This window comes from Triturus cristatus, chromosome 2_1 (genome assembly GCF_964204655.1).
Source record: "Triturus cristatus chromosome 2_1, aTriCri1.1, whole genome shotgun sequence".
NCBI lineage: Eukaryota > Metazoa > Chordata > Amphibia > Caudata > Salamandridae > Triturus > Triturus cristatus.
The window spans coordinates 1,114,183,737-1,114,198,315 of NC_140581.1; positions in this window are offsets into that span (position 1 = coordinate 1,114,183,737).

The following is a 14,579-nucleotide window of genomic DNA, read 5'->3' on the forward strand; positions in this document are numbered from 1 at the left end:
GAAAGATTAATTACGTTTGAAAATTCTACTCCATGAGGTGAAGGAGTTACCAACATGGGAATGCAACTTTTACAGTTAAAATTGAACAACATCAAAATACAAATGAAACACAGGTCTCAATTCGGTGTAACACCGACATCTATGTGAATATGTCCCAAATGGAGGAATCTGCCAGTTCCACAAAACCTGTTAAGCTACCGAAGATGGATCAAACTGCATCTGGCTACGTCATCGATTTTGAAGACTTCTCATGGGATCCAAGTGAACCAGAGTTACCGCGACACCGCCTGTTTCCCAAATACAGCGAATTTGTGATTTATATCTTTGGCTGAAAAAGACTTACCTTGCCTTTCCCTGGCTACAGCCCTGGATTGCTATTGGTCTTGTGTTCCTAGTTCTTTGGATTGGTATAGTGACTGTCTTTATTCTGTTCCTGAATGGACATTATCTTCCAGAACGCTCTGCAGTACAACATGTGAACTTGGTCCTAAAAACCACATGCATCATCACACCATGAACAGAGAGAGAGACCTGTCCTTAGTGAACATTACAGCAGATCCAGTTCCTGAAGGAATAGTTTGGGACAGAGTTTCTTATGATGTGTATGGTCCTGCTGAACTCTTAAGAATACCACACTTGTTTAAAATTTCTCTTAGTGATATCATCACTTCTAGTATTCTCACTGATGATGGTGACATTGAAACTGTGCATACTATTCTATCTGATTTAGAACAATCTGCTCCATTTTTAAATGATGAATTGTATGATGGTGCATCTAATTTTGACATCATGTTCTATTACCAACACTATGGTCACCATTTTTTGCAGAAAGCAAGTTCAGTCGCGGCTCGCATGACTCACGGATGGATGGGCAGGTGGAGGTTCACGCGGGGCTCGCATGGGGGAGGGGATTTTAAAAAACGTATCTTACCGGGTCCCGCACTGACACTGCTCCTGGCCATGTCCCACGCCTGCGTTTTCCTGCTGCTGTTCTGCTCTCTTGCCTCCGGCAGCAACAGGAAGCAGGCATCCTCCCTTCCCTAAGTCAATCGCAATGCTTCAATGGCAGCGTTGTGATTGGTGCGTACGGCGCGTAGCCTGGTGTGAGAAGTTGGCCTGGTATATGCTGTTCACTAGTTAAAGTGGACACCTTGCACCAGTACAATTCGACTCTTATGGTAGTAGGTTTAAGACAACCTTTAAAGAAAGCTATCCTAGTGGTAGCTGTGGAGAGCAGCCTTCAGGCTAAGTCTTTAGAGGAATGTAAAGCAGCTTGTTTTACCTTATAATCTCTTGAATTACCAAATGAAAGGACATCACACAGGTATAGATATCAAATATATATGTATTTATTACTAAACAACTCTCTATTAATCTCTTTATGAGATTAGAAGTCAGGAACATATGCACAAATCAATGTTTCACAATAAATTAAGCACAAATATGGCTGGGGCCCTGGGGCGTACCAGACCATATACTAAAAAAGAGACTTAGAGATAACGACTTGCAAAGGGACAAGGCCTAGGGCCTTCAGAAGCGTTGGGACCTCATGAAACCACCCAAGGCAGGTAAGTAAAGGACCCACAGGGGACGCATGCAGTGTGTTAACCCATCCGCGAATCCCCGTTGACTTCAATGGTGCAAGTCGCGGTTGGAAATTAAGAGTTTTAGGATACTTTGGGAGAGTCTACAAGCAAGTCACTTACAGGGTAAGTAGTTCTAGAGCCAACACCCACAGGAGCACCATAGTGCTGGAGGTACCTCACCCAGGGAAGCCGGGTGCATAGGTGTCTTTGGGTGTCGGGTCGCGGCGTCGTTTTCAATGGGAGCCAATGAAGACTTGCTGCTTGTGAAGACAGAAGAAGTGTACGTGGAATCCAAGCCTGGATTCAGAAGAAGGAAGACCTGAAAGCAGAGGGGACAATGCTCAAAGTCACTTGGCAGTGACCCGGGGCCAGGAAGCTAGATGCCCACAGTCGTTGGGTGATTTCAGGTAGTTCATGGGTGTCTTGACTCTTCAGCCACGAGGTCCAGGAGGCGTCGACGACAACCAGGAGCTGGATTCAGCGTATCCCACAAAGTCTGCAGCTTACTGCGGTGTCGTTAACCAGATTGGAGCCAACAAGCCTTGGTAACAGCAAGTATCGTGGAAAGGATAAAAAGTCAGCGGTGCAGACCAGCAAGGTCTGAGGGGCTCACCCTGCGAGGGTAAGTCAGTGCAGGCCACGAGCAGCCAGGGGAGCCCTTTGAAATTGTAGGAAAGTCTTCAGGGGACCCCCAAGCCAGCCGGCAAGGGATCCTGATAACACCTCAGGAGGATCCACTCAACAGGGGCCCACGGTCACTTGGGACGGGGTGGGCCACTGATCTTCAGAGGGATTCCTGCTAGAGACTTGGATCACACGTGGCCCAAAGCACAGGTTTGTAGAACGTCGTGAAGGGGTTGCACGTTGCGGTTTGTCATCACTCGTGGGGTCCACTTGCCTCAGCGTCGCTGGGGACTCACGATGGCCTTGAAAAAGTAAGGAAATCCTCTTCCTGGGCTGCAGGTGCTTCAGGCTCTGGCAGGCGCGATGGAGTGTGCGACAGTTGATTGTAGTTTTGGGTGCCTGCCAAGCAGGGGAGTCACTCCTTGACTCCAAGGGAGATTCTTCCATCTTCCAGAGGTAGTGGAACGTCGAAGGTCCGGGATAGGTCTTCAGAGCGTTGTCCAGGGGTATCTAGTTTGCAATGGCAGGGGTTCCCTAACTTATACTAGAAGGAAGGGAGGGACTAGCTCTATGACTCCACCTATGGGAGGGTCAGGGGAGTGGGTGGCTACACCCACTTCCCTTTGTCCAGTTTCGTGCCAGAGCAGGGGCAGGTAGCCCCTGAGCCGGTTTGAACTGGTGTATGCACAGAGGAGCCTACTGCTCCCCCAGTGCAGGACTTCAAAGCACTCTAGGAGTGCACCCACCCAGCCCCAATACACTAACCCCTGTCTGGGAGGTGGTCACACCTCCCTGTGACAGTATACCTATTGTTAGGCTTCCTCCACTGCGAGTTTCGGTCATCAGCAGGAGGGCAGCCCAGTGTCTGTGACTGGTGGCATCCATTTTGTGATGCCAGGGCTCTTCAGGAATCTACAGTCTTTCCACAGTAGGTACATGTCTATCCCTCTAGAAGGGTGGGATCATACTCTCACACCAGTTAGTGGTGTGGAGGTATGATTCCAAAGTGTTTGACACCAAACACGACATGTTTTGATGCAGCCATTCCAAAGTTAGCATTTACCGCAAGGTTATAATGCACTTAGTGGAGTGGTGTGGCTCACTGGTTAGAGGCGGCAGACCCGGGAGCAGAAGTCGGCCCGGGACCAGGGTTCGATTCCCGACGCGGCAGGGTCTTGGGCCAAGGTCAGCGGACTCGACAATTCTCGCCTCGGTGCGTACTCTAACCATGGATCCCACTCAGCAACTCTGGGCAATAGCTTGCTTAATCTCCACTTACGGCCCCATCAGCGCCGGGGATGCCTGTCTTCACCTTGGAGATGCCCAGTAGGGACCATCTCACAGGGAAAGCCAGGATGGGTTCCCCAGCGGTATTCAGCGCCGGGACGCCCCGTTGCTGGGGCAGCTGTGTGGTTTACAAGTCCACAACATTTACATTTACTTAAGAGTATATGGTTTGACCGCATTCACAAACAGCCCCAGAGAATGGACTCTGAGAGCTGCGGAGGGGCCCTGCTTAGGCAGAGGCACCATCTCACCAGACTATAGCCAGAAACCAGTGTAAACATCAGAAAAAAAAGTGGGGGCAACATAAGAGGCAGATCTACTCTCCTACACCTGGTGCCTGTAGGGAGGCCATTTTCTCTATGTAGGCTGCATGCAGCCTACATAGAGAAAATGCAGAGTGTGCATGACTGGCCGGCCAAACAGTCAGGGCCCACAGCATTGGGCAATCCACTCCTCCCCGACCCGTCCACCCACCCGCCCTTAACCAGGCATACTATTCTGCTTTCTTGCATCGGGAGAAGCAGAAACATAAAATGGTATTTAAAATAAAATTTTATGTTTCTGCTTCTTGCACTGCGAGAAAGCAGTGGGGCGACGCTGCTTCGCCCTAATGGAGGAGCCGCCCCTGATCCCACGTAATGTTTACCCTTTCCATCAATGGAAACAATGCCCGACACCGCAGAAAGGTAGTTCAACCACATTTGCAGAGAGGTTTGCTTTTTTTTCTGGGTTTAGCACTTCAGACCCAACCTCTTATTACTATAAGCTTGCACCTACACCTGCAAAGAAAAATATGCTCACTGACACTGACTTTTGGAGGGACACTATAGACACAAAATCTGTCTGGGGATAAAAGATCAGCAAGTTCAGGGAACTGAGGCCTTATTTAGAGCATGCCTCATACCACATCAAATGATCTTCTTGAACGACACAGTGTAGCAGTCTTCCTGTCTTGGGCTAGCCAAGATCAAGGACTTGAACACACCTCAGATTCCCTCGCTTACACACTTTTAGGATTGGCAAAATTACAAACAATGAAGTGAGGATCCATTAGATGCCATACTGCACAATGGTTCATACAATTCATCTGAACCCAGTTGGAATGGATAGTTGGTTTGGCCTATCGACACAAATAGGTGTCAGTCAAGATTCAAGAGTGCCACCAAAGGGTTTGGTATCCATAGGCCTGACCAGCGTTATGCAAGATCGGGGCACTCGGGGTGGTGACATCATACAGTTTGGGGAAGTTATGCCTAGAGTGACTAAAGACCTCAACACTGTCCCAAGTTAAACAACACTAATCTCTACTCTCAGGTGACATGGATCTTAGGGATTTTTTGTTAGTTCCCTAGAAGCCACGTCAGAAGCGTTTCTTATATGCTACATACAACGAGCTACGGAACATCTCTCAACAGGAGGCTGCTAAGAGACTACGTGAGATTGATAGGAGGATCGTCTGTGGGAGCAGATTGGCCAATTCGGAGACACCCGTACCTTAAAGAAGCCCATTCTTGATGCAAGGATCTACCAATAAACCTCCCAAATGCTTGAAAATAAACATTGTAGTTGCAGAACTCTGTCAGCAAAAAGGTACTGCGATGGTGATGCAATAGGACACAAGAGGAATGGAGAGCACCACATCGACTCAGAAGCATTAGTGACTACCGAGATGCCTGACTTGGTAATTGCGGCTGCCACTGGGGGTTAGGACCACAAGACCCGGTCTGCTCTGTGGCTCGTTGCCGCCGCCGTCATCTCTACGCGTCAGGAGGCGCTTCAAAGCAGGCGAAAGGCACCCGCAGCGCAGGACATCTGACTTGGCAATTGCAGCTGCCACTGGGGGTTAGGACCACAATACCTGGTCTGCTCTGCGGCTTGTTGCCACCGCCGTCATCTCTAAGTGCCAGGAGGCACTTCAAAGCAGGCGAAAGGCTCCAGCAGTGCGGGCAACACCAGGGCGAAGCCAGGGCCCATCTGCACCTGTCCGCGCCTGAAGGAGACTGGGCTGGGGCCCCCCGCCTCTTGGTTTTACCAGACCATGTTGGATTAAAGGAGTCAAGCCCTAGCTGGGAGAAGAGGTGTTACGGTAAATAATTATATTTTTTAACGTCTTAACTGTGTGCACACAAGACTCCTATATCATGGGGAAACGGAAAGCCATGCCTGCTACTAAAAGTACTGAAGCTACCCTGGATGGCTTTTTGCAAAAAGCGGTGGGGGCTATTAACAAGGAAATAGAACTCGCAGAATGCAGACTTTCACTAGCCCCACCTTCTGATTTTACCGCTCAACCTGTCCCTGCCACTAGGGCCCCCAATACAGCTACAGCTGAAACAATTACTGAACTAGTGGCACAAACCCGCTTTCACCCACCATTATAATTTTGAGTCAGGGTGACCCAGGCACAGTGCATAAGGGGGAGGATGTGGCCACACGCTTATCCACGGGGAAACCAGGGCTCCAGAGCACTAGTGGGGGAAAATGGAAGCACATTGAACCAGCAGGGATTGACCATCGAGCAAGGGGCCAATCTCCAAGGGTCAAGAGATTCAAGCAAATTCTCCCACCAGGAAATGTTGGTAGATCCCATAGTGGATGAGGAAATATTATTCCAGAGACTGAAGTGAACACACTGACAGACAAAATTTGCAAAGTGCTGTTAGATGCTTTGGAACCTATTTTACACCATCTAGGTTGCATAGAGGAGCATCTTGAACGACTATTGCAGGCCACAGGGAAATCAGCAGCGCAAAAAAAGCAAAATGGCTTGACCATCTTAGCTAGTGGTATGGGTGAAAGGGCAGCCAACGCTTTTCCCAGTGTCTGTGAGAGGGAGGGCTGGTCTCAAAACACAGTCCATTAAACACACACAATGCAATTATACCGCACGAGTTGCCCTCAACTTCTGATAGTTTTACTAATTACAGCAGAGCACCGCCAGCAATGGCATCTGGTCCAGATGGGATTTCAAACAGGGAGCAAGGGGCAACCAATCAGTTAAGATTTGATCTCCATAGTGGGGGGAATCATTTGAAAGAAAATATGCACACAAATGGCCTCGTGCCTTGTCCCTTATGTGGGCAGGGTGTAAATAACATCTTAAATCTACCTCCGGAGTGTACACCTTATACTCTGATCTTGACAGGGGTCACTAATCTTCCACCTGGCCAACAGGAAAGCTGCCAGAGCCTTATTAAGAAATCAGCCCACTGGTGCACTAGAAAAATTCAGTCTCATATAAACTGGCCCGAATATATTATTATGGCAAGGCGGGTGAGCTGGTTGGGGAAAACAACAAAAAATAGAGTAGGGGATTGTGTAGTGCTGAATTTTAATAATAGGTTGTGCACGCACCTTGCCTTGAAACATCTTAGAGCAGATACAGCAGATACAGGCTTGCCCTTTGGTTTTTTTTTACCCCCGCCAACAGGGGACTTTTAGGATACAACAGACCTGGCAGCCACCCCAGTATAGATATCCCTGCCCTCAGCCTCTTTCTTTTAATCACCCTAACCGCTTCGAGGCACTCTTTGTGCGACTGGGCAGACAAGTCGATCCAAAAAAATAAGCGATCAAGGTGTCGACAATGGGAGAGACCCCAATATAGCTGCTAGCACAAACGGGAATAGGCTTGTTGCTAATTTTGTGGCCCTTCTTTGCAAAACACCATTAACATGAACGATAATACAAATGATACTGAGACCGGTATCTGCCCGTCTATTTTACCTCCGTCCATAATCCAGGAAGGGTGGGACCTGATTCTGTTACCACTCCTGTTAGGTCTTCCACCAAAGGTGGACACAGGGGCCCAGGATTATCAAATGTGTCCATTTAGAATCATCTCCTGGAACATTGCAGGCATTAATTCTCAAGGTACGCACTGAGACAGATAGTTATACAGCTACTGAGACATTCAGACACATACCGATACAGTCACTCATATACCCAGTCACACACCGATACATGCACTCACACATGTACTCACTCACCCATGCAGTCATTGACACACCCACTTACTTACCTACACAGCTACTTACTCAACCACAATGCCAGTCATACAGTCACTCACTCACCCATAAAACTGCTCATACACACAGTTACTCATCCATACAACCACTCACATACCCACTCACTCACCCATACACTCACACATCCACTCACTCACCTATACACTCACTCACCCACTCAAACATACAGCCACTGACATATCTACTCACTCATCCACACAGCCACTCACATACCTACTCACTCACCCATTAAGCTACTCACACACTCACTCACCCATGTAGCTACTCACACACCCACTCACTCACCCATACACCTACTCACACATCCACTCACTCACCCATACACCTACTCACACATCCACTCACTCACTCATACTGCTACTTACACACCCACTCACTTACCCATAGAACTACTCACACACACAGTCAATAATTCATCAAGCCAGTCACACAGACATTCTCTCACCCATAGTCTCTCACATAGCCACTCACTCACCCATAGACACTCATTCCCTCACCTATACAGTCACTGACACTCCCAGTCAGTCGCTGCTATAGCCACTCACACACCTACTCACTCACATATACAGCTACTCGCACACAGTCACTCATCCATAGAGCCAGTCACACTGCCACTCACTCACCCGCACAGCCACTCACTCAGCAACTCACTCACGCATACAGTCACTCACAAATCCACTTACTCACCTATACAAATACTCAGAAACCCATTCACTCAATGATACAGCCACTCACACACCCATTCATTCACCCATACAGTCACTGACACGCCCAGTCACTCATCCATACAGTTACTCACACACCTGCTCACTCACCCATACAGTCACTCCCATACCCATTCAGTGTCCCACACAGCCACTCCCATACCCTCTCACTTACCCATATACAAAAACCTGAACACCCAGTTGTACTAACATTTATATAGACATATACCAACAGGTATTTACATTCACATACAAACAAAAAGCATACAGTTATTCTTTCTTTAAACCAGATAAGGCTGTTCTGAATATAACCTTTTTATTTATTTGCATTGTGTTTTTTTGCTGTTTCTGTTTGCTGTTTGCTGTTTTTTTTGGGTGGGTGTTGTTTTTTAATTTTTATTATGGTAATTGAAAGAAAAAAACTAAACAAACAACATGCATAAATTTTGCACAGCAAGTCAAAAACAAAACCAAAGAAATTTAAACTTGCGGCACTTGTTCACTTCAATATTCGCAGGAAAATCTGCTCACCAACTGACAAAACGTTATTATACTTTCTGCAGAAAATTCCTATGTCAGACAACTCAGGTATTTCAGTTGGAATAACTTCCATGGGCATGAGAAGGGTATCGCCAGCCGATAGCAACCCCGTAACAGATGTTGATGCTGTTTCTGTTTCTTTTTTGGCTCTAAAGAGCCACGTAGGATGAATGGGTGCTTAAGCATGGAGGTGGTCCCATAACTGTATTTTTTGGCAGTGCCTCTCCATAAAATTTTCAACCACAATTTACACTGCACCTCCCTTGCAACTCTTTTTTTTCCCAGAGAGGATGGGAAAAAGTTCCCATGCAATGCTCTCCTTTCTTTTTGGCAGCTCTGCCTCCTCATTTGAAGAAGTGTGGTTTCTGGGCCTGAGGCCTGTGTAGAGGCTGAGCATGCCATTTTAAAAATAAAAAAATTAAATCCAAAAAATTAGTAAAATGCAGCTTCAGTCAATAGTGTGAAACTACGCAGCTACACCCAGAACATTAGAAAAGTGGAAGGGTACTTCCTCTGGAGAGGATTGAAAACTTGTTTAACCAATCATATCCCTTTATTCATGTGTCACATGGCTTTTGAGGTATCGTTGTGATAGTGTTGCGACTCCACTGTGAATAATGAAATATGTATTAAAACACACTTGTAACGTTACATCTCTTATCGTTACATAAATTAATATAAAATATCGGTAAATTACTTATCTCCAATATAAATTTCAAAATGTCTATAGATCATTTAAAGTTTTTTTTAAAATCACAGTGATTTCGCGAATGTCCTGCGGTACCAGAAAATATATGTTGGAACAGTTTGAGAAGGATTCGCAAACATCCCAAAAACTTTTTACAAACAGTGATTCCTGTAAATATCAAGCAACTGCACCATAAACTCAGGTACGTGGACATTGTGAGCAGCTGCACTAACAGCGGACTGGGCCAAAGAGTGTGAACAGCCCAGTTTAAAGAGATTAGAGTTTAGTTTGAAAATATGAAGGCACACCAGCAAGACGTTTAGGTACATAGCTATGGTACAGCAGGAGCAGTGTCACCGGAACAGGCTTAAGAATGAAAGAAGCCCACTTCATGAACATTGGGGGGAGGAGTTGGCCTAACGGATAGGGCGGTTGACCTCAAATCTGGAGAAGTGGGTTCGAGTCTCAGCAATGACGCTGAACATCCTGGGATTCTAGGCAAATCACTTAATCTCCCCATGCCTAACAAAAATGAATGTGTCCTCATGTAATGCAACTGGTGCTATGTAAAGCGCTCTGATACTCGATTCGGGTCAAGTTCGCGTAATATAAAACTCTGTAAAATAAAAATGCCACTCAACTCTACGACACTCCAGTCCATTCTACGACACTCCATATCACTTCACTCTATGCCACTCCACTCTACAATAGGCCCCTCCACTCTATGACTTGCACCGCCATTGTACAACAATCCAGTCTATGCCCCTAAGACACTGTACACCACACCACTCTATGGCACACCACTCCATTGTAATGTATGACACGCCACTCCATTCTACACCATTCAACTCTACTCTACAACACACCACTCCACTCTATGCCATGGCATGCTACACCATGACACTCTTCACCACTACCCTTTATGCCACTTTATTCTAAACAAATACACCTACCCCTTCACTCTGTGACACTCCACTCTATGTGCCATGACACTCTATGCCATGACATTCTACAACAAAACATTATACAACACTCCACTCTATGCCATGCATTCTACTCGGCTCTACAATACTCTACTCCATTCTATGCCCCTCTACTCTGCCACACTCTACTCCACTCTATACCACTCCACACTACAACACTTTACTCCACTCTATGCCACTCTATTTCACTATATGCCATTTTACTCCACTCTATGACACTCTACACATCTCCCTCTATGCCACTCTACCCTACTTTACTTCACTGTAATCTATGACGCACTAATCCATTCTACACCACTCCACTCTATGCCTCTCTCTGACACTCTGTGCATGCCAGTCTACCGCAATTTATGCCAGTCTACTCCACACTATGCCACTCCACTCTACAACAGTCTACTCCACTCTATGCCACTCTATAACACTCTACTCCACTGTACAATACTCTATACTACTCCTTCAACACCACTTTATATCACTTTACTACACTCTACTCAATGACCCACTTTTCCACTCTACTTCCCTGTACACTACTACTCCACTCTATGCCACTCCATTCAATGCCACTTTATACCACTCCATTCTAAGCCACTCTAAGCCACTCCACTCTACCACACTCTTTTCCACTCTACCCCATTCTATGGCACTCCACTTTACAAGACTCCACTCTACAAGACTCCACTCTATTGCACTCCTCTCCACTCTACTCAACAGCCCTCCACTTGACGCCACTGCGCTCTATGACTCGCCAATCCTCTCTATGACATGCCACTCCACTCTACACCCCTTGTGCGACTCTATGAGATGCCACTACACTCTACTCTATGACATAGCTCTGCATTCTATGCTGCTCCACTCTACGCCATTCCACTCTACGCCATTCCACTCTATGCCATTCTACTCTACACCTCTCCACTCTGCTCTACGCCACTCCACTCTACACCACGCAACCCTACACTCTATGCCACTCCACTATATAACACTCTACTCCCAATCTATGCTACTCTACAACACTGTACTCAACAACACTGTACTCAACAACACTCCACCCAACAACATTTCACTGGATGACACTCCACTCAACAACACTCTAATCTATGCCATTCCAGTGTACGACACTCCATTCTACAACATTCCACTCCACTCTATGCCACTCCAATCTATAACTCTGTAGTCCACTCTAAAAAAAATATATCCCTGTAGTAGGATATTATTAACTCATCTACTTGGAAACCACCATACAGCACATGTTTACCTAACCTTATACTTACCATTTATCTCTATATTAATTACAATGTTGTATTTCTGATACCTGAAAAATATGGTTAACATTGCTTCAAGCTCTTTCTCTTTTGAGACATTTGGATAGTTCTTAAAATACTTTTATTTTCAATCCCATAAGTTCAGCATGCCCCAAAAAAACAATAGTTTTACCAGGAGACAAGAGTCAAATAATAAAAAGATAAAAATTCTAAGGGTTATGGGGAGGACACTGATGAGCCACGACCAGCTCACAAAGTATTGACATGTCCCTCCCTCCTGTAACAATCACAGTATGGCAGAGGAGATAGTATGCTGCTGTCTGCCATACTTATCAATAATTTCCCTATTCTGCCTCAAAAATTGTATTGGCACCACACTACCAGGAGCTGGTAGTGATGCAGGGCCACATGCACCAAATGGTAGTGGTGGGGCAGATGTAGATGAAGAAAGTGAAGGTGCTACTGGAAGTACAGAAGTGGTGGAGGAAGTGCTAACGACGTGGAAGAAGTTGACGGTGTCACAGTACCCAAAGATGTACACAAAGTTGAATTTTCTGCTTCAGCATTTTCGACCTCCTTCAGACATTTTCTTTTGACACATGCCAATATGGTTGAAAGCATTGCCTGCAGGTGTTTCCTCATTCCTGTGGTCCCAAATGAGTACTGCTTCACGTTCCCACAGGAAATCACTTTGTTGCAGAAGTTGCAGGCTAGAAGTGTAGCATTAACCTTTTGCCCTCCAGGAGTCAATGAGAAAAATCCCACAAGATGGACTCCTTCAGCTTCCTCCTCCACTGGACTTCTTCTTCCTCCTACTGCAACTGCACCTCTTCTTTCTCCTGCGGCAAAACCCAGGGTGCTTGTTCTTCAGCCATTGCAGGTCTTGAAAGTCATATGGTGGTTTCCGAAGAAAAAAATATTACTACATGAATTATAACTTACACCTTCTTAATTAGCAGCTTATATACTTTCATATTACATCTCTTACGCAGTATTAAATATAGCATTCATAGCAACACTCATGACATCTCGATAACATCATTTATGAGAACACAGTGCATGGTAGCAGGCAGAGTTATAATTCATGTAATCTGGCTTCAAATTCACAACACTGTATGAAAGTGTGCAAGTTATATTAAGTTTTGGGTGGAGCTTTATAATTTGTGCAGTTTAAGTTGGTTTAGTATAGAAATAATAAATTACATTTTCCCAACTATAACTAATCTTACTTAAACATTTGATTTTTTCATTGATATAAATCTATCTATCTATCTATCTATCTATCTATCTATCTATCTATCTATCTATCTATCTATCTATCTATCTATCTATCTATCTATCTATCTATCTATCTATCTATCTATCTATCTATCTATCGATCAATAGCTAGATATAGATATGTAATTTAGACATACACAAGGCTTGGCAGATAGTGCATTTGCAGAGGGGTGGAGAAAGGGGGAAGGGCCACTGGCAAGTTGCTTGGTGTTTTTACTATTTTTTTTCTTTTGTTAAGAAGGGAGGCCACGTGGCTCCCCTTCCCTGGGCCATTTTGGGCCTGTGGATCCCATCCCCCGAGGCCTGCCCCCTTTTAAAAAAATTGATTAAAAAAAAAAGTGAGGGGGGCCGCATGGCCACCCTCCTGGAATGATTTTGGTCCTAGCGACCCCATTCCCCAGTGCCCCGCCTTTTATTTTTTTTATATATATATTTGAAAGGGAGGCAGGCAGAACGGCCCTCCCTCTCAGGCCATTTTTGGCCCGGTCACCCTATCGTTGGGGCGTGACCCTTTTTTAATACATTTTTTTGAGTGAAAAGGGAAAGAGGCCGTGCAGGCCATCCTTCCGGGCTGATATCGCCCCGGGAATATTTTTGCCCTAGCTTGCTGAAAGCAGAGCAGGTTTTCTATGGCTTGGCGAGGCTGGTGCTTACACCAAATCACAAACAGCACACTTTCTGGACCAACATCTAGCTTTCAGCCAAACTTTTTGTAATTCTGTTCAGCAGTTCAGGCTGTAGTCGTGTTCAAAAAATGAAAAATCCTCATAGACTTAACATGGGTAAAACACTTTTTGGGACCACGCTTTTTTTTTCTCGGCCTCTGCTTGGCAAATCACCCTAAAATTTTCAGCACAGCAGCTGAATCAAAAAGGGGAAGTCTTGTGGAAAGTTTGGGAAGTTTCGTCATGCGGTGTCAAAGTTATTAGCAAAACAAAAACCGCCTTTCCCAAGGAAACTTTGGTCCTACTATAGCTACCTACTGGCAACCGCCAGGTAATGTGCCAGTATGTAGTTACAGTTAGGACCAAAGTTTCCATAGGAAAAGTGTTTTTTGTTTTGCTTAGCACTATATATATAGTGCACTGCTAGTTGTGAGATAAAGTCCCCTAGGTTGCTGATGGTCCTTAGGGGCCAACAACTCCACTGAGTCTCATACAGTAAGGTTGCTGAGAGCTGGTCGGAGGCCACGCCGCTTTTCTCCAACACTCTACAGAAGCGCCTCTCAGCTCACTGCTGGTGAAGGTGTGAGGACCTCTTGCTTCCTAAGGGCCTCAGGACTAAAGTGTACTTTTTCCCCCAAGCAGCAGGGCACCAGGAGTCACGTTTGCCAAGTAGTGGAGAAAGGGGACGTGGCCTCTAACAACCTCTCAGTAATCCAGTTGTATGTATATTAATGGAGGTAACAGGAAGGGTAGTTGGCCCCCAAGGACCCACAAGAGCCAAGGGGACTTCATCCCCCAACTAGTAGTGCATCAGGAGGCGTCTTTGCAGAGTGGTGGAGAAAGGGGCCATGACCAACCAAAAAACTCTCAGTGAACCCCCTGTGTGGGACTGGCTGGAGGTAACAGGAGGGGTAGTTGGCCCCCAAGGTTCCTCAAT